This window comes from Furipterus horrens, unplaced genomic scaffold, assembly GCF_987537825.1.
Source record: "Furipterus horrens unplaced genomic scaffold, mFurHor1.1.pri manual_scaffold_12, whole genome shotgun sequence".
Classification (NCBI taxonomy): Eukaryota; Metazoa; Chordata; class Mammalia; order Chiroptera; family Furipteridae; genus Furipterus; species Furipterus horrens.
Genome location: NW_028327182.1, coordinates 35,107,885 through 35,128,581, shown reverse-complemented (window position 1 = coordinate 35,128,581; position 20,697 = coordinate 35,107,885).

The window sequence follows — 20,697 nt, the reverse complement described above, 5'->3', positions numbered from 1 at the left end:
TCATGCTCAATTTACATTTTTAGAGGATCACTTTGGGTCCCATGTGGAGAACAGACTACAGGAAACCAGGAATAAATACAGGACAATAAGGCAAAGGCAACTGTAATAGTGCAGGCAAGAGATGGTGGTAGTTAAAATAGGAAGATGACACTGGGTAGCAGCTAAAAGTGGTTAGATACATGTATTTGAAAGAACATTCAACCTAACTTCTAACAGATTTAATGTGTGTTGTGAGAAGAAAAATAAGAATAATTCAAAATTTGGAGCCTAAATAACTTGGTGAATGGAGACCATAAGAAACAGGTAAAAAGAAGTGGTGGCAGGGGGGGAGGGCATGGATACTATAAAGAATTTAGTTACAGATACTAATTAGGCATCCATGGTGAGAATATTCAGTAGACCATTGGATATATAAGTATGCTTTCAAGAAAGAAGTCAAGAATGGATTTTTTAAATTGGGGCATTATCAGAGTATATATTTAAGCTATGAGAATGGGAGTGAGATTCCTATAAGAGTATATTAAAATAGAAAAGTAGTTCTAGGTCTAACCTCTAGGGTTCTCTAATATTTAAAGGTCAAGAAAAGGGGGAATATGCGTGTGTGTGTGTGTGTGTGTGTGTGTGTGTGTGTGTGTGTGTGTGTAATTATCTCATCTTATCCTCATAACATTCTGTGGGGGAGAAATACATAGTCATGTGAGCTTTTCCCTGTTTTATATCTAACAAGGCTCATAGCTATGACTTACCTGAAGTCACATATAAAGCCAAAATAAAACCAAGGTCTAACAACACCCGGCTGTTTTTCTTCTCAGCAATTAAGGTAGAAGTTTAGTTATCTCACCAAAGAGAAAATTGCACAATATAAGTAAGAATCAGATAATGCAAATATCCAACTTGAATAATGAACATTCAAATGATATTTTTAATTTATAAAATACACATGTACTGTGAACCATCTTGCACAATTCGTTCTCTGTGAACATGATCAGATTCACCAATTAAGTGAGAAAATTTCCTGCCATAAAGATTGAAATGGTTCCTTCTTTGAAATTATGTAAAGAAAGTTAGAAAAATGGCAAAACTTAATAAATCAATTAAAAAATATTTTATTGTGCAATTACCCATGCTGGGTACTGTGTTAGGTACTGGGGATATAAGAGGAAATAAAACAAGTGTGATTCCTGCTCCCTTGACATCTATAATCTAGTGAGAGATAATAATCAAATTTGAAAATATTAATTTGTGAAATTATAATAAGTATATAAAAGGAAAAAATGGAACCACAGCAGAGAAAAACCAGAACAACATAATTCATTGTCACTATATGAAATGACATAAGAAATGTTTGTCATTTGTGTAAAAAGGATAAGAAAATGTCTGGATCTTTTTGATAAACCAGGTATAATCACTTTCAAAAGTGAAAAGAAAGTCAAAGGTGACATGAAAGGTGACATGCAGTTGACAGCCGTCAGAGGCAAGGGGTTAGGGAGGCTAGGTGAAAAGGTGAAGGGGTTAAGTAAAACAACAAACAAAACACCTCATAGACAGACAACAGTATGGTAATTACAAGAGGGGAACTGGGTAGGAGGAAGTAGAAGAAAGTAAATGGGGAATAAATGGTGATGGAAGGAGACTTGGGATGGTCAAAACACAATACAATATACAAATGATGTATTATAGAATTTTACCCTGAAACATACCTAATGTCACGCACCAATGTCACTCCAACACATTCAATTTTAAAAAGCGACATTTATTCAATAAGACATTTTTATAATAGATATAAAAGGGAAATTCCATCAATTTTCTCTTTAGGAATTCATCTTTCTTGTTTCCAGATAAATGAAAACAAGGACTAGTGTAATTTCTTTACATTTCCTTTTAAGAAGATACTGAGGGCAAAGTGAAGCATTAAAAGAAATAAACATCAAACAATTCTGAAATGCTTCTGAGATGTGTTAGCTGCTCCCAAGACTCCAAGTAATCAACGTGGACCCCTGCTTACTCCTACAGGGCCAAAGTTTGCCATCCACAAAAGACTAGAGTTTCTTTGGAGCTGCAACCAACCCAAGTCCTTGGTAGCTTCTGAGAGGCATGCATTTCCCCATCAATGAGAGAAGGTCTGAGATAAATTGTGTGTCAACCTTCAAATGAGCCACTTCACACTCAAGTGATTTTTGTTAGTGACCAAATTAAGTCTTATTGTTTATCCAGTCCTCTGATCCCCAAACTGCTTAGTACTTTTCTCACCAACTCATGGCCACTGTTTCTTTTTCCCCCAAATCTTTCAACTGTGTTCTCTGGAATTCCATTCTGATTAACCATTACATCTTCAAACTCTTCCTAAACAATGTATTTTCCATTTGGTTAGAAGGCAGAGGTTCTTACATGAGGTCTATGAATTGTTTCAAGGGGTCGAAGATATGCTTTAAAAATTAGTGTTTGTTTTCTTCCTGTTATTTTAAAATACATCTTTTTAAAAAATATTGTTGCCATATTATAATGATATTTCCTACTACAAAAAGTCTTTATTATTATTTTTTAATATATTAATATATTTTATTAATTATGCTATTATAGTTGTCCCAATTTTTGTTCTTTTGCCTCCTCTGCCAAATACCTCTATTTCCTCCAGCATTTCCCCACTTAGTTCATGTCCGTGGGACATGCACGTAAGTTCTTTGGCTTCTCCATTTCCTGTACTATTCTTAATACCCCCTTTCTATTTTGTACCTACCAATTATACTTCTTTTATTTATTTATTGTTTTTCTCTTATAGTTTTCCCACTTTTTCCCCCATTGCTCCTCCCCACCCAGTCCACCTCTTCTCCCAGTCAATCTCCACCCCATTGTGCATGTCCATGGGTCATTTATACTAGTTCCTTGACTAGAAATTTTCACTACTTACCCCCCTTCTCTCCCCAATTATACTTCTTAATCTCTGCACCATTTCCCTCATTCTCCCCCTTCCCCTTCCCAGGTGATTACCCTCCAACTGATCTCCGTACCTATGATTCTGTTCCTGTTCTGGTTGTTTGCTTAGTTTATTTTTGTTTTTTAGATTTAGTTGTTGATAGTTGTGAATCTTTTGCCATTTCAGTGTTCATAGTTTTGATCTTCTTTTTCTTAAATAAGTCCCTTTAACATTTCATATAATAATAGTTTGGTGATGATGAACTCCTTTAACTTTACCTTGTCTGGGAAACACTTTATCTGCCCTTCCATTCTAAATGATAGCTTTGCTGGATAGAGTGATCTAGGTTGTAGATCCTTCCTTTTCATAATTTTGAATACTTCTTGCCAGTACCTATTGCCTACAAAGTTTCTTTTGAGAAATTAGCTGACATTCCTATGGGAACTTCTTTGTATGTTACTCTCTGCTCTTCTCTTTTTGCTTTTAAGATTCTCTCTTTATATTTAACCAGTATCATTTTAATTATGATGTATCTTGGTGTAGTCCTCTTTGGGTCCAACTTGTTTGGGACTCTCTGTTCTTCCTGGAATTGTATGTCTATTTCTGTCACCAAATTAGGAAGGTTTTCTTTCATTATTTTTTCAAGTAAGCATTCAATTCCTTGCTCTTCCTCTTCTTCTTCTGGCATCCCTATGATTTGAATGTTGGTGCATTTGAATATGTCTCAAAGGCACCTTACACTATCCTCATTTTTTTTTTTTTTTGCATTCTTATTTCTTCTTGCTTTTCTGGCTGAATGCTTATTTCTTCCTTATGTTCCAAATTGTTGATTAGAATCCCAGCTCCATCCCCTCCACTGTCAGTTCCCTGTAGGTTTTTCTTTATTTTACTTAGTGTGACCTTAATTTGTTTCTGGGTTTTTTTTTTTTTTTTTCTTTCTTGTTTTGCTGTACTCAGTGAGTTCTTTGAGCATCCTGATCACCAGTGTTTTGAATTCTGCATCTGATAGTTTGATTATCTTCATTTTGTTTATTTCTTTTTCTGGACTTTTGTTCTGTTCTTTCTTTTGGGTTACATTTCTTTGACTCCTCAGTTTGGCAGCCTCCTTGTGTTTGTTTCTGTGTATTGGGTAGAGCTACTTTGACTCTGAGTAGCATGACCTGTTGTAAAAAAAGGCACCCTTCCAGATGAATGTGGCTTCCTTAAATCCTTGGTTGTCAGACTTCCATACATTTCAATTTTTTGAAGGTTCTGGGTATTATTTGTTTTGAGGTCTAGTTGTAATTCTTTCTGTGGTTGCACAAGGAGGCAAAGCATATCTCCATCTTGACTAGAAGTAAGTCCAGATTGTCTTGAGTGTATCATCAAGTAACATGCAATCAAATCATCAAAACCATATTACAATGTCTAGAATTATTTCCTAATGATAAAAATTAAATTAATGTATCTGTCTTTTGATTAAAGAGATCTACCATTGTTTAATTTAAACATAAATTTGCAGGAATCCTCAAAGGAAATAAATTATAAGGATGCTTCCATATCATCTAGTTTTACCTTTACCTTTCAAATGGTCACAGAAGCCACAATCTTTGTGTTTAAAGGTTTCTATAAATGGAAGCATGAATCTAGCAAATATAAAAGTTTGTCTTGAATTTGTGAACTTGCTTTTTGGAAAAACACTTGAATTAGAAAGACTAGAACATTGCCAAAAATTTGTCAAGCCAGGACCCAAGATCGATCCTTGACTCCTCAGTGTCTTTCAGCCTTCACTCCATATCTATTCACTTTCCAACTCCTATGGATTGAACTCCTTAAATACCTCTCAAATCCATTCACTTCTCTCTGTACTCACAACCATCACTCTTTTCAAGCCAATCAATTACTACAGTAGTTATTAAATCCAATCTTTTCTGTGCCTTTGGTATTACTTCTCACTACTCTCAATTCTGCACTCATCCAGGGTGGTTGTTCTTTGCAAGACAAGAAGAAGGAGAGAAAAACAGGGAAATCATTGAGATTGTTTTGAAACTGCAAATATTTGGAAATTCTGGAAGAATGATGTGTTGGATAAAAATCTGTATCTATGTAGAAAAAAAATAATCACTTTTTTATGGAAGACTAAAGTCTTTGGAATTAATTTGTAGTCTGATCACAAGAAACATAAGGTAATGAAGAAATCTTTTATTTGACTTGATTTTTTTTTAATGCTAAATGATGTTGTCACCTATCTAGGCCAAGAAAGGAGTTATTCTTTTTGTTTTCTTTGGGGTTGGAATTTATGGAATAGTTGAGGTTCAGAAAAGAAAGGAGATGGGAGAAAAGGCTCTAATCTTAGAAGAACAGATCATGGATTGTACCAACCTGTGGGATGGCCAGAGCCAAAGGCAGAAGTCAGCAAGGAACCTCCTGTGACAGATAATGACAAATGAGCTGAGTTCTAAGTTTTATTTTTCTACTCTTATTAAATCCTTCTATTCTACTTTTATAAACCCTCTTATGAAAGCCTCACATATTTAGTAAAGCACATTAGTATAACTGTAGAGAAGAAAATAAATAGGCTGTATTTATGCTTGAGACAAAGAAATATGGAGAGAGCACAGCAATCTGTGGAGTGGTGATGGAAAGGCCAGAAGTGTTAATGAGCAGCTTCAAGCAGGAGTTAGGAGTGAGCAGGAAAGGGCAACATCTGGGAAAAACAGGAACTCTCCTTTTCTGAAGATTCTCAGGCAAAATTTCATTCTCTATATAGATGAAACATTTGTTCAACAAATTTATGCTGTCAGTGTCTAACACTCCTGGAGATGATAGGAGTGAACAAGACTGCCACAGCTCAGGCCTTGTGGAATATAGAGCCCTATGGAAGAAACAAACAATAAGTAAATAAGCCTAACGTATGTCATATGGTAATAAAAGTTATGGAGAAAATAGAGTGCAGTGTAAGGGATATTAGCTGCTGAGGGAGGGCTCAGGGACATTTTATGAAAGGAAAAGAGGGGACTTTGCTAAGAAGACAGCATCTGAGCAGAGATCTGAAGGAAATTATGAGTGATCTATACAGATGTCTGCAAGAAGAATGTTCTAAGCAAAGGGAACAAGTGAAAGAGACTTGATAATGGAGGGTGCTTGATATTTTTGATAGCTTATTGAAGAAAGAAGCTCTGTATGTCCATGTGACTCATTGCTACCTCCATCAGTATATATAGGCATCAATTTATTTTTTCCACTGAGAAAGTCAAAACTTCATCAGAAACCAATTTTTCTGAGGTTTCATCAAGAAATGAAAGCAAAATATGAAATTCCTTACTTTTACACCAGAGTTTTCTGATTTTCTACAGTACAAATCTTGAAGTATCTGATTAATATTAGAGCAAATATTTCAGCTTTTTTTGAGAAAAAGAAAAGGAAAAACAACTTCAAGAACACTTTTTAAGAACAAAGTTTATTCATGATTTGCCTTATTTGGAAGCAATGCTTGGCCACGTTAATGTGATATATTTTTTACTCAAACTCAAAGTTCATCACTGCAAGAGTATGTACATTTCTGGTCAAGCTGCTCATTTTTGAAGAGAATGTTGGAGGTATGGCATTATATAAATGTAATGTAATTCTAGAATGTTTCCACAGTCTAGAATTAAGAATGGCAAAGCCTGAATGTCTCTGCAAGCAGCAAGCTGCAAATACCTGGAAATTTGAAAAGAAAAAAAAGAAGTTTTTTGAACATTAATCAGGTGAACTTAGGATAAAACATAAACTCATTATAGTTTTCTTACTGACACTGCTAGTATCTGTGTTATAGTCTTTCTTAAAGGTAACATCTTGTTTTGAGAACAGCAAATATGATGTTACAAGGGACTTCTGGCCAAGATAGAGGCTTAGATACACACGCTCAGTCTCCCTCTACCACTAGAAAGGAATACAACTACCTCAAAACAAAAGATAACCAGAAATTCCAGAAAATAAAACTGCATGGAAGCCCAACGTACGAAGTTATAAACCAGCGGGGCTCTCCTGGATGGGTAGGAGGGGCAAAATCAGAGCCAGAACAGAAAGGTCAGGCAGTGCTGTCTGTGGTAGCATCAGGGATAGCAGCAGGGGAAACAATACCATCTGCAGTCGAGCGCCCGCAGCTCGTGACCCCAACATAGGGAAAGGCTGCCTCCCCCCCACTGCATCGGACGGTGAGGCCCAGAGGGCGGGAGGATGGATCCTGGTCTCCCAGCGGAGAATAACGGCAGGAACCCATCTTGGACCCCCGCCCCCACACAAAGCGCCACAGTGCGGCGAAAAAGGTTGGGATCGCCACAGGTGGCCGGGTAGTGACAAGTACATGGGGCTCCACCCCCCACAGCTTACCCAGGAAGCAAAGCAAAACACAAATCTGTCAAAATGAAGCAGACAATGATTGAAATCCTGGTGACGCAACTCACCAGGCAGCAGATGAAGAACCTGACAGACCAACAAATAAGAAACCTTTCCAAGGCTCAGTTCAGAGCAATTGTTATAAGGTGGCTTAGAGAATTAACAAAATATTTGGAACAAGACAGGGAAGGGAAAAAAGCCACTCATTCTGAAATGAATGAAAACACATATGAGACAAGTGGTGAGGAAATAAAATCCAGAGATTAAATCAACAAACCAGAACATAGAGAAGGAACAAAGAGTCATCGAGTGCAGAAAGAGGAAACAAAAGGTAAGGAAAGTGAGGAGAGGATCAGAAACCTCTGGGACAGCTATAAGAGATCAAACCTTCGGATTATAGGGTTGCCAGAGGGCGAAGAAGAACTAGAAATTGAAAAATTATGTGAAAAAATAATGAAGCAGAACTTCCAAAACTTGGGGAAGGAAATAGACTTACAGGTCCAGGAAACACAGAGAGTTCCAGAAAAACTGAACCCAGGGAGAACCACTCCAAGACACATTATAATCAAATTGTCAAAAATTGAAGATAAAGTGAGAATCTTAAAAGCAACAAGAGAGAAAAGAATCATGTACAAGACTTCCGGCCAAGATGGAGGCTTAGATGGACACGCTAGGTCTCCCTCTACAACTAGAGAGGAATACAACTACTTCAAAACAAAGGATAACTAGAAATTCCAGAAAATAAAACTACACGGAAGTCCAACATATGAAGTTATAAACCAGCGGTGCCATTTGGGCAGGTAAGAGTTAAAGAGGGCAGTGCTGTTTGCGGTCACACCCGGAGCGGCGGGCGGCGAGGAATCCGGAATCCGGGCTGCGAAAGCCCCTGGCGGTGCGCGACTCCGGCGCTGGGGAGAGCGGCCGCCGCATCGCCTTGAACAGTGAGGCCCAGGGGGACGGGAGGACGGATCCCGGTCTCCTAGCTGAATAACTGTGTGAATCCATCTTGGACCCCCGCCCCCAAAGAAAGCACCACAGGGCTGCGAAATAGGTCGCGGACAGGCAGACACCGGTCGCTGATTTGTGACGCCAAACGGCGCCCGCCGGTCACTGGGTCATTACGAGTACACAGGCACTGCCCCCGACAGCTGGCCCAAGAAAACAAAACGCATCTGTCAAAATGAGGCAGACAACTATAGAAATACCGGTGACACAACTCACCAGACAGCAGATAGAGAACCTGACAGATGAACAGATAAGAAACCTGTCAGAGGCTCAGTTCTGGGTCATTGTTATCAGGTGGCTTACAGAATTCACAAAAGAGCAGGAAAAAGATAAGAAAGAAGCGAAAAATTTTCATAACGAAAGGAACAAAACCGCATACGAGATAGAAGGTGAGAAAAAATCCAGAGTTCATTTCAACAAACTGGAATATGGAGAAGGAACAAGCAGTCAACCAATGCAGCGAGAGGAAATGGGAAGTAACAATGAGAGGATCAGAAACCTCTGGGACAGCTATAAAAGGCCCAACATAAGAATCATTGGTTTGCCAGAGAATGAGGAAGATGAACTAGAACTTGAAAAATTGAGTGAAAATATAATAAAGGAGAACTTCCCAGACTTGGGGAAGGGAATAGACTTGCAGGTCCAGGAAGCAAGGAGAGTTCCCAAGAGACTGGACCCAGGGAGAACCACTCCAAGACACATTATAATCAAAATGTCAAAAATTAAAGATAAAGAGAGAATCTTAAAAGCAGCAAGAGAGAAGAAAAGAATTATGTACAAAGGGGTCCCAATTAGACTATCAGCTGACTTCTCAAGGGAGACACTACAGGCAAGAAGGGACTGGCAAGAAATATTCAAAGTAATGAAAATCCAAAACCTACAACCACGAATACTCTATCCAGCGAAATTGTCATTCAGAATAGAAGGACAGAGAAAGTGTTTCCAGGACAAAATAAAACTGAAAGAGTTCATTAGATCCAAACCACTGTTATATGAGATGTTAAAGGGACTGGTTTAAAAAAACAGAAGCTAGGGAGATGAAACAAAGGCAAACTAAATAGGCAACGAGAGTGGAAAAGGAACTGTGGGTACGGGAAGCATATTGGGGGGAGGTCAACAGGGAGGGGGAATGGGGAGAGGGAGGGAGATGATATAGGAATTGGGGATCAAGGTAGGAGGGAATGGAATAGACGGAGAGAGGTTGGGAGGAACTGTATGCACAACTAATGGACATAATCTAAAAGGGGGGGACAACTGGAGGGAGGGGGGGCCACCGGGTGGAGGGGAGCAGAGGGAAGGGAAATTGGCACAAATGTAATATTTTAATCAATAAAACACATTAAATCTGAAAAAAAAATTAAAATAAATTAAAAAAAAAAAAAGAATCATGTACAAAGGGGTCCCAATTAGACTATCAGCTGATTTCTGAAGGGAGGCCCTGCAGGCAAGAAGGGACTGGCAAGAAATATTCAAAGGAATGAAAATCAAAAACCTACAACCACAATTACTCTATCCAGCGAAACTGTCATTCAGAATAGAAGGGCAGAGAAAGTGCTTCCAGGACAAAATAAAACTGAAGAAGTTCATTAGATCCAAACCACTGTTATATGAGATGTTAAAGGGACTGGTTTAGAAGGAGGAGGAACAGAACTATGAAATCTAAAATGAAAACTGCGTCACAAGAACAAACAACAGAAGCTAGGGAATTGAAACAAAGGCAAACTAAAAAGGCAACAAGAGTGGAAAAAGAACTATAGGTATGGGGAACATACTGGGGGGAGGTCAGCAGGGAGGGGGAAGGGGGAAAGGGAGGGAGATAGTACAGGAATTAAGAAGCATAGTAGAAGGAAATGGAATAGACAGGAAGAGTTGAGAAGAACTATATGCACAACCAATGGACATGGACTAAAAGGGGGGGACAACTGGAGGGAGGGGGGCCAACTGGGTGGAGAGGAGCAGAGGGAAGGGAAACTAGGACAACTGTAACAGCATAATCAATAAAACATATTTTTTAAAAATGATGTTACATGAATTTAACTACTCAACATGGAGAATTTGATCGCATCTGTAATTCCCTATACAAGCCCCCCTTCATGTGACATAGTGAACAATGAGAGGGTTGATCCCACTTTTTGATTCAACCTTTTGAAGGCAGGGTGTTCCATAATTCTTGACATCAAAATAAAGCTAAATGTTTAAGCAATTCTTAGGTAAGTGTTTTACACATCAAAGTCTAGTTATCTTCCTTCCTTCCTTCCTTTCTTCCATCCTTCCTTCCCTTCCTCCTTTTCTTCCTCTTTCTCTTCTTTTTGTGAATAAACCTTGTTTTCTCATTAAGGTTTGCTGTAAAGCACATTAAAATTTACTTTTAAAATCTGCATAACTTGGAATTGTGTCAATTTTTAAGGAAATGACTACTTGTTTGCATGAAAAAGCAAGATTGAAAGATGCAATTATTTGTAGAAATTGATTTTACATTCTGCCTCTGAAAAGAAATCAATTTTCCATTCAATAGAATACACTGTATATAATTTTTGTGCATATGTGTGTTTATATGCAGTTTCCTGGGAACAAGTCTGTGACTTTCATCAAATTCTCAAATGCCATTCAAAGGAATCCTTCTCCCTCCCCAAAAAGGCAAGGCCCACTGCTTTAAGCTGAATCCTAGCTCTGCTCTGAAAATAGTTCTTCCCTTCCTGCTCTCTCCAGCAGAGTCTATTCATTTCCTTAAACTTCACAAACCTCAGCACTGGGATACGTTCTCACTGCTACTTCCTAACCATTCCTCCCCCACCATCTTATAGCACATTTATCTTCACAGCATCACTGTCCTCCACCAACCTCCTTGGACTTTTTTCATTTGCTAAAAACTTCATGACCTAATTCACAGTCTTCCTCTCCTTCCAAGCTTTGCCATTGTTCCCAGAAAGTTGAGCATACAGGTAGAAAATATACTCAAAAGGAGGCTTCAAACACTCCTTTATTTCCATAATTTCATTCCCTACCATTCAAGCTCTGATACCCACATCCCCTGGATAGACCCTGTTCCTTTGTCATCACCTGAAATGTTTGTGTCTGATTTCCTAAATTTAAAATTACAATCTAATAACCACAACTCCTACCCTTCTAATTCTCTCACTCAGCTTCTTATATTATACCCGTAGCTGCGAAGTAGCCCAGTGGTTGAGCAAGTACTGTGGATTTAGAGACTCTAGGCTTAATAGCAATTCTGCCATGTTCAAAACGTTGGAACATAAGCAAGTTTTTTAATCTTTCTAAACTTATGCTTTTTTCTCTTGGAAGTAATAGTTGTCGTTGAGAGGATTACATAACCCATAACATTTAGCATGATGCAACTGAGGAAGCATGCAATCATAGTCTTTTTTTATGATCATCTGACCTTACCAAGACCTCTAGTCATTTCAAACTTCTAATTTTTTTTCTTTATTAATCCCCAGACACACATACAAAAGCGTATCACTTAGTATGCTAGTGTTAAAACAGTGTAGCTCCTCAGAGAATAGCATTATGAGTGAATTAATAAATGTAAGCTATCATAAACTTAACACCTCTAGCCTCTGTGAGACCCAGAGCCACCCAACAGTTTCATTCCCAGTCAACTTCCTTCTTTTTTCCAAAGCAGTTATTACAAACATGCTCTACCCTTCTCAAACATCAGGACTTACCTCCTGACTTCCCAGGGATTGCAATCTAGGTATTTTTCTTGCACTTCTGCTGTCCTACCCTACTGACTTTCCTTATCAGTATTGAATCTTTCATGATTCTTTCCTGCCCAGATAAAATCAAAAATCAAAACAAAACTATGCCTCAAAGTTAATTCCAGCTTTCTCCAAGTTCTTGCCTTATTTCTCTCCTTTTTCCATAAAAGTTCTTGAAAGAGTTATCTGAACTCACAGTCTATATTTTCTCACTTCCCATTTACTCTTCAATATAATTTGCACCCACATCAGACAATTGAAATTGCTTTTGCCAGTGTTACCTGTTGTAATAGAAGCTTGACATTTTCACAGCAATTGACATTTTGACCTCTAGATATTTTTTTCTTGAATGCTTTCTTCCCTTGAGTTCTCTTAAATAACAGCTTTATTGAGATGTAATCCACATGTCATGGACTTTATCCTTTTACAAAATACAATCCAATGGTTTTTAGTGTATTCACAATCTTGTGCATCAATCACCAACTCTCTAATTTCAGAATATTTTATCATCTCCAAAAGAAACCCTGTACCCATTAACCATCACTCCCTATTTTTTCTTCCCCTGGCAATCATTAGTCTACTTTCTGTCTCTGTGGATTCACTTATTCTGTTCATTTCATATAAGTGGAATCATGCATGGGGTCTTTTGTGCTCAGATAAAGCAACATGTATCAAAACTTAATTCCTCTTTATGGCTGCATAATATCCCATTACATAGATATATCACATGTTGTTGGTCCATAAATTAATTGATATGCACTGAATTGTTTCCACTTTTTGGTTATCATGAACAATACTTTTATGAACATTTATGTACATGTTTTTATGCAAAAGTGTTTTCAACTCTCTTTGGGTATTTACCTACAAGTGGACTTGTTGGGGTATGTAGTCAGTCAACTTATATACAACTTTTTAAGGAACTATCAATCTGTTTTTCCCCTGGCTGGTTTGGCTCAGTGGATTGAGCGTCGGCCTGCGAGCTAAGTGTCGCTGGTTCGATCTTCCAGTCACGGCACATCAGAGAAGGAAAACTCTGACTCCAAAAAACCTCTGCTGCCTTGCGGCATACCTCTTCAGGGGAAAGGCTAAGGGAGTAAACCCCGACAGAAAATCCGGAGCCGGAATCCCTAAGGCGTTTTGACGTTGTAGTCAACACCGGCAACTCCTGCGGCGCACCTGAAGCCAAGCTGTATTGACTCCGTCTTTCCCTTGGACCCTTCAGCTGCGAAGAGAGGGGGGGTCTGCTGCATGGGCAACAGCAGACCCTCCATATCACCCTGCCCAGGCTCTGTAGCTTCAGCTGCACTGGAGAGGACACTCCAGCGTCATCGCAAGATGTCGATTCAACACGGGAGGAGACAGATACCATGTCACTCCCGAGTCGGACTGCACAGCCATTCTCGGCGGTGCAGATAGACTCTTAAGAAGCTACACCATCGTCTCTCGAGACGGACGGCTGCCGACGACGACGACCAATCTGTTTTCCAGAGCAGCTACACCAACAATGTATGAGGGTTCCAATTTCTCCACACCACTGAAAACATTTGCTATTGTCCATCTTTTTAAGTTATAGCCATCCCATTTAGTATGAAGTGGTATTTCACTGTGGTTTGGACTTGCATTTCCCTAATTGCTAATAATGTTGAAAATATTTTTAAGTATATTTTGTTGATTATGCTATTACAGTTGTCCCAACTTTTCCCCCTTTGCCCCTGCCTGCCCAGTAACCCCTTTCCCTCCAGCAACCCCCACCTTAGTTTATGTCCATGGGTTATGTGTGTAAGTTCTTTGGCTTCTCCCTTTTCTATACTATTCTTAACTCCCCTCTGTCTATTTTGTACCAACCAATTATACTTCTTGATCCCTGTACCATTTCTTTCTTTCTCCCTTTCCCCCTCCCAGCTGAATAACCTCCAAATGATCTCCATATCTATGATTCTATTCCTGTTCTGATTGTTTGCTTTGTTTTTGTTTGTTTGTTTAGATTGTTGTTGATAGTTGTGAATCTTTATATACACTTTTTAGTCATTTGCATATATTTTTTAGAGAAATAGCTTTTCTTCCCTTGACTTTTATATGATCATAATTTACTGTTTTTTTGCTCTCCTGTGTAGGATCTTCTTTCTATGCCCTTCCTTACTTTAAATATTGATGTTTCTTATTATTCTGCTCCAGATCCTACCCTGGTGACCTCATCTGTCCCAGACATTCATTAAAATCTGAAAGTAAAGTATGCCTAAATCTCTACCTCTTGTTCAGTCTCTCTCTTGAGATCCTGGCTATCCTACTGTCTGCTGTACATCTTCATTTGCAAGTCCTATAAACTTCGACAACTGAACACAGTTAAATCTGAATTCATTGTTTTTATCTAAACCTAACCCATTTCTCCCAAGATTAGTTGTCCAACCATTCAACAAATTACCCAAGCCAAAATTCTTGCTATCCTCTTCTCTTTCCATAAACCCACATATCTAAAATATGCAAGTCTGCCTTATTCTATATCTTAAATTCTTCTTTAAATAGGGTCCTCCACCCTTTTTGTATTATCAGTGTTCTAAGTCAGACCTGAACTAATAACAAAGGCCTGTACTCCTTCCCCACTGGTCTCCTCCTAGCAAACATTATGTGCTCTAAAATCACACCCTTCGTTATTTTTACTCTGAATTAGTGTGGCTCCCTTAACACCACTTCAGCTCCTCCTGCCAATATGAACAGAGGTTGACATGTTTAACAACTACATTTCCCAATCTAACTTCAATCTGGGTTTTCCATTCAGAATTTCCCAGTGGAATTATCTCCCAGGTTATAGAATTGAAGTAAGTATGATAAAGAGGCAGTCACACAGCTCTTCTCAAAGCACTAGCAGGGCAGCAAATTGGTTAGGCGGTGGCAGCTTCCACGGAGATTCCTGTGCCATGTCTCTGGAATTTGGCTGTGCCTCACATGGAGAGGTTTCTTTTCTTTTTTTTTTTTTCCCTCTCTTATTTTTTATAGTATGACTCAGCCTTGCTTCAAGTAGATTAAATACAGTTCCTGGAAATGCAGACCAAGCCACAGAACCTTATAAAGCATTCCAAGTGATTATGATGTACAGCCAGACTTGGGAAAAATTACTCTGACGTCCACCTGGTCCCTAACTTTCTGGTTGCCAAGCCCAAGCCATGGGAGCAGCAGTGCCTCCTCATTCAGCAGCTTTCCTACATGTGGCCAAAGTGGTGTGGGTCTTGAGTAGGAGGTGGTGACCACAAACACAGCAGTTCCTTGGCCAGCCAGCATGACAGTGTGACTTGTACAATTATTGTTTCTGAAAGCTCAGACTACAGCCAGCCCCTTAAGGCCTTCAAAGTCTCTAAGTTGCTTAATACCCTGTAATAAATCCCTTTCTGCTGAAACTGGCTGAAGATTCTTCAACTGTCTGCTACTGATCCCTGACAAATACAGCTATCTAAAATTCAAGTCTGACCATGTTGCATTCCTGCTTTAAATAATTAAATGGATCACCCTTGTTCTTACATTAAATCTAAAACCCCTTTCAATGACTTACAGGGCCTTTTGTGATCTGACACCTTCCTTTATTTAAGACATGTTAGAAATATGTATTAAAAGTATTTTAGAAATCCTTACTTTCATTGAGAAATTACACCTGTAAGAATTTATTGAAAGAAAATGTTTGAACATATGGGCAAAACATTGTATACATGAATATACATCACTGCATTATTATTGTTGTAAAACTTGTAAACAACTTAGATATTCATCAACAGGACTCTAGTAAGAAGGGTCATGATATATTTATACAGTGAAATAATTTCCATTAATTAAAAATTTTCCAGGTGTTAGTCTTATAATCTTTTAACTTTATTCTCATTTCTTCTTTTTTCTTTTTTTTCAAGAACATGTATATGTCTATCTGGATAAATGAAGAAATGTTTACTGTATGGGGAAGAATTTATGTTTATAACAGATAGATCAAATCTGATAGACAACCCTCCTTATAGAACAATGTCTTAACAAGAGTATAAATCCTTTCTGGGTGAGTTAATGGACATGTTCTTCTCCACTGACAGTCTCCTTTTGGACAAGCTGCTTCAGACATTGTTATAGCATTTCTGATAGAGAGACGGTTAAAGAAAATATTGCAGGGCCATGGAAGAGCACAAATACCTTGTAAATAGTGTTTATTTTCCTTGCCTGCAGGTTAAAAGTAGAAGACAGCCCTAAACAATAGCAAAGATAAAAGCAGACTTAAAGGAATTAGGTGAAATTATCAATAATTCTGCTTCCTTTGTCTCCTTCTTAAATAGCATGTGTTATACCAAAAGAGAAAGCAATTTGGTATTGTCTAATGCACATACAAATTTTTAAAAATTATCAAAATATATCCCCAGTACCAAACATGCACCAGGAACCTTAGCAGGAGCTTTGGATAATAGAGAAATAGCATTATGGCCCCATAGAGTCCCTCATATGGTTCCTTCAATAAGCCTATGGGATGGGGATTCCTTCATTGCCACTTCATAGATAAGGAAGCTGAGACTCTGGAAAATTAAGTTCTTTGCTCAGGTCAGCATAATATGTAAATGGCAGGCCAGGTTACTTAACCAACTTTCTCCATTCACCTATATTCTTTTTTTTATAGCAGCTTTATTTATATTTTAATTTTATTTTATTGTGGTAAGAACACTTTACATGAGATTTGCCTCTTAACAAGTTTTAATCCTACAGCATATTATTGTTAACTATAAGTACAATATTGTATGGCAGATCTCCGAAGCTTACCCATCTTGCTTAAGTGAAACTTTATACCCACTGATTAGTAACTTCTTACTTCCCCCTCCCCTCAGCCCCTTTCCATTAACTGATTCAATGAGTCTATATTACATACCTAATATAAGTGGAATCATTCAGTGCTTGTCTTTCTGTGACTGGCTTATTATTTTACTTAGCATAATGTTCCCAAGGTTCATCCATGTTGATACGTACTACAGAATTTCCTTTTGTGAGGTTAAAATGTACTACGTTTTCTTTATCCATTCATCTGTCAATACATTTAGGTTGTTTGCATATCTTGGATATTTTGAATATTGCTACAGTAAACATGGGAGTGCTTATATATCTTTAAGATCATGATTTCAATTCTTTTGGATACTCAGAAGTAGAACTGCTAGATCATATGGTAATTCTACTTTTTATTTTTTTGAGGAACATCCATATAGTTTTCCATAGAGGCTGCATCAGAAGTGACAGACTTGGTATTAAAAACTATAAAACATTGATGAAAGATTTTTAAAAAGTAAAACAAATGTAAACATAGTTCATCTTGGTGGATCAGAAGACTTCATATTTCTACCATATCTATACTGTCCAAAAATCCCAATGGTACTTGTAGAGAAATACAAAAAACAGTTCTATAATTCATATGGAACCACACACACACACACACACACACACAGAATACACGTAGCCTAATCTATTCTGAGAAAAAGAAACAAAACTGGGGACATCACACTTCCTTATTACAAAATATATTACACAAGCTCTAAAATAAAAATCCAGAGAAACATTCCAGTCTCAATGCCAAGTCAATAGGTGGGATGGGTGGAGGGTTGGGAGGAAGGATGAAAGAGACGGAGGGGAATAGCTGAGGGGAGAGAATAAGAAAGGAGACTCAGGGAGTAGCATGAAAAATAGGAGACCCCATTAATCATTTCTTATAGAAGCAGATTTGGAGGTAAACACACCTTTTATAAGCAAATTTAATGTTTAACACGTTGTCTGTGTGTGCACATGTGTAGTCATACTGAAAGAAGAATAAACATTTCTGTTGGTTCTGGGTTAGGCTATTTTAAACAGGGCTCACAAGTGTCACTGTGTTCTCTTTTTCCTGCCAGTGTTTATGGGACCTTTTATGGGATCATTTTTAACTGAGAAATTTAACTCACAATAAATTTCTACTTTAAAATGTGAAGCTTTTGCAAAAATGGATAGTAAATGTTAAAAAATAAAATAAAATTCTCACCTTCAATTTCTTCCTCACTCCATCACCTGCCTCTTTTCTCTAGAGGTGACTCTGGGGAACATTAGCATTGTTCCTACACAGTGAGAAGATCCATGGCCAGAGCAAAGTCTCCCTTCTCTATTTTTAGGAATCAGTTTTAAAGAAACACACACTGGTATGTCATGTTATTTATATCATTGTTGACAAATTTTTAAATGGAGGACAGAATGCCCATCTATAAAAGTGTTCTTACATAAGTCATGGAAGAGCCAGAACTTGGAACAGTAAGGAATTTTAAAAGGGGGGAAGTAGACTTAGAACGAAAACAATAGAAAGAGCCCCCTAGCATCCCTTTCTCATTAGGGTCTTCATGCTTATCTGGGAAGTAGCTTAAGTTTGGGAAGTTCTGGGAAATGCCTGAGTACCACAAAGAGTTAACAACAGTAAACCTCAACTCTAATCAGTAAGGGGAACTGGGAAAAGTAAAGTAACAACGCACCAGACAATATAAAAAGTAAATGACCCACATGTATTGAAGGCCAACAGAACAAAACCATGCTAATAAGACACAAGTTATTTTTGCTACTGCCTCTGATTCAATCCAAGCATCCAAAATTTTCATGCTCTCTCCATTCCTGCTATCAGCTCAAAGGCTGATCTGTGTTTCACAGCCAAGGTAGATCTGGCTAAATAACTCAGGGGCCTATTCCCAGAAGTTCCTGGCCTAGAGAAATATACGTATCTAAAGTATTTAATATACTTGTGTAGTAGAACTGCTTTCTGCTATTTCCACTATTTTAAATATTTTTATTATAAGAATATGGTTTTCTGCTATAAAGGGTCAATTGCATTTTTGTGGACCAACTTTGTAAGATAATAATTCATTTTTAATATCATTCAGTGGGGGAAACATGATCCAAATTTCAGAATTACTAATATCCATACTTTTAGAAAAGCAATCTGTTTCTAAATTTTTAATTACTTGGATGGTAAATCAGAAATTAAAGGTAGTTAAACACCACAAACTGTTCTTGAAGAGACACATTTGCCTTTGGAGCAGGGGTCTGTGTATCATTGCTGAAGGTAATGGGAAACCACTGAGATCATGAGGAAGAGTGACAAAATAAAAGTGACACTTACAGGAAATCAATTTGTTAAGAGTGTGGAGAATGGACTAGAAAGGATAGAGGTGGAAGCAAACAAATTAGAAAGCTCCTGATGTGTACAAGTCACTAAACTGCATATTTTACACATCTAACCTCACTTACTCATTGTGACAATAACCTGCCATAGATATTGATATTCACTTCACAGATGAGAGAACTGAGGCTCAAGGGACTAAAACAGGTCTCCCAGTATCACATTGCTATTAAATATCAGTGCAAACAGAGAGTACAGAACAAATTTATGACATCCTAGGAAGCAAGATCAGTTACTTTGATGATCCTCTCCCTAGAACAGTGTTCCCAACTTGACTGAGTACTGGAATCACCTGCAGAGCTTTTGAGAATACCAAATCCAGTATTCTACATCACAAGAATTCTGATGATAGGTAAGGTTTGGGACCTGTGCTGTCATCCAGATGATCTTCTAGTCATTTTATCAAAAAAGAAACTAAGTCCAGAAGATGATTTATTCAGCATTAGACCTATTAAAATTTGAGATGGTGGCAGGGCGCCTATTAGGACTTCTGCACAATTTAGCTGGAGATGTGAGAACAGAGCTGGGAAGAAATGTTAGAACTAGAGGAATAAATTTTGGATCTATCTGCATGAAGTTAATAGTTGGAATCATGAAAGTTCTTCCAGGAAGAAACAGGGGGGGGAAGAAATAGAGTCTGAAGGCAGAGCTTTAATAAATATCCACAGAGGTAATATGCACTAAGATAAAAAACAGATTCATAACTGAAAAGTTACTGGTGAGTTCTGAGAGTATTATCTGGATAGAAGGCCAAAAAAAGGGAGTTGATGAAGTCAGTGAAAAAAGAAAGGAAGCAGATATGGGTCTGGAGGAGTTTGGCTATGAAAGAAGGGAAGAAATAGTAGCAGCATCTGAATCAGCAATATCAATGGAAGACACTTTTAATTCTATTTTTCTTTAGAGAGAAGGGAAGAGGGGGAGAGAAACATCAATGTGAGAGAGAAACATCAATCAGTTGCTTCTTGTACATGCCCTGACTGGGGACCAAACCCACAATCCAGACATGTGCCCTAATCAGGAATCGAGGGAAGTATACTTCATTTACAGAAAAAAGGTCTGGGTATGTGTCCTAGATATTAAAGGCTGAGACCTTTCCAGAACTGCTGATCATGGATCCACTCCCTGAACACCATCCCTGACAAATGAGGCCACCTTGAGATAAAAGAGCTTATGCTCTTCTTCCTCCACCAGCTGAGCCAAGACTTTGGCCCCATTTGGGCCTGGGGCAGTTTATCTAAGGCACTGAGGACACATGTACTCCCTTATAGCCCTCTCCTTTGCATGTGGTCTGCTGAAATGAGGGACAACATGAAATTTAAATTTGCTGTTTATTTTACTGATGGAGTGGGAGAGCTGAAGATGGCAGGGCTTTAGACCTCTGGGCCATATGCCCAGTTTTAAGCCTCCCAGAATGTTTCAAGTTGAGGTCTGGCTCAGGTCAAGTTAGCAAATATGACATCACTTTTCCCCCTCTTTTCATTACTTGTTACTTGCATATCTCC